We start from the raw sequence: 1,465 nt of genomic DNA, 5'->3' as shown, positions 1-1,465 counted from the left end.
AGAGGAAGGTCTGTGATGAAGTCCATCGCAATGTGTTGCCAAGGGGCATTGGGTACAGGCAGAGGTTGAAGCAGGCCGGCAGGCTTGGAGTGAGAAACTTTGTTAGAGGCACACACCGTGCAAGAAGAGACAAAGTCCAGAACATCTTTAGGTAGCGTGGGCCACCAGAAGTGACGAGCAATCAGGTCTTGGGTTTTACGGACACCAGCGTGCCCAGCCAGTTTAGAACTATGTCCCCAGCAGAGAACTCTTCTCCTGTCTGCCAACCGAACAAAAGTTCTCCCCGGAGGGATGTCTCTAATCTGCAGCGGATTAGCGCTGACAACACAGGACGGGTCTATGATAGTCTGAAGGGACTCCACCGTGTCCTCCGTCTCAAACGATCTGGACAGGGCATCGGCCCTCACATTCTTGTCAGCGGGACGGTAGTGGAGCAGAAACTGGAAACGTGTGAAGAACAGCAACCACCTGGCTTGACGAGGATTCAGTCTTTGAGCAGACTGAAGGTAGGTAAGGTTCTTGTGGTCGGTGTAGATCAAGATGGGGTGAGCTGTGCCTTCTAGAAGATGTCTCCACTCCTCCAGAGCCAATTTGATGGCCAGTAGCTCCCGATCTCCAATAGAGTAATTGCGCTCAGCAGAAGAAAACAGTCTTGAGTAGTAGCCACATACTACTGCCTTTCCTTTGGAGCTCCTCTGGAACAGAAGTGCACCTGCACCAACAGAGGAAGCGTCCACTTCCAGTGAGAACTGCCGAGATACGTCAGGGTGATGGAGGATCGAAGCTGAAGTGAAGGCTTTCTTGAGGCTAATGAATGCGGACTCTGCCTCTGGAGTCCAAACCTTGGCGTTCTCACCCTTCTTGGTAAGTGTAGAGATGGGAGCCGTCAGAGATGAAAAGTTCAGAATAAACTGCCGGTAGAAATTGGCGAATCCCAGGAACCGTTGTATGGCCCTTAGGCCTTGAGGATGTGGCCACTCCAGGACGGACATTAGTTTCTCAGGGTCCATCTTAAGACCTGGATCCGAGACGACGTAGCCCAGGAAGGGCAAAGACTTCTTTTCAAAGACACACTTCTCCAACTTGGCATATAAGCGATTCTCTCTTAGTCGCAGAAGAACTTGACGGACATGCCTCCGATGGGTCATCAGATCTGGGGAGAACATCAAAATATCATCGAGATAAACAACAACACAGACATAGAGGAGATCTCGGAAAATATCATTGACGAATTCCTGAAATACTGCGGGAGCGTTACACAGTCCGAAGGGCATCACTAAGTATTCGTAGTGCCCATCGCAGGTGTTAAATGCCGTCTTCCATTCGTCACCCCGGCGAATCCGGATTAGATTTTAAGCCCCCCGCAGATCTAGCTTGGAAATTTTTTTGGCTCCTCGTATGTGATCAAACAGCTCGGATATAAGTGGCAACGGGTATTTGTTCTTGATCGTGATCTGGTTGAGAC

This window comes from Rhinoderma darwinii, chromosome 3, assembly GCF_050947455.1.
Source record: "Rhinoderma darwinii isolate aRhiDar2 chromosome 3, aRhiDar2.hap1, whole genome shotgun sequence".
In the NCBI taxonomy this organism is placed as follows: domain Eukaryota; kingdom Metazoa; phylum Chordata; class Amphibia; order Anura; family Rhinodermatidae; genus Rhinoderma; species Rhinoderma darwinii.
The sequence above is the reverse complement of the archived record's forward strand: the minus strand, read 5'-3'. Positions refer to the sequence as shown.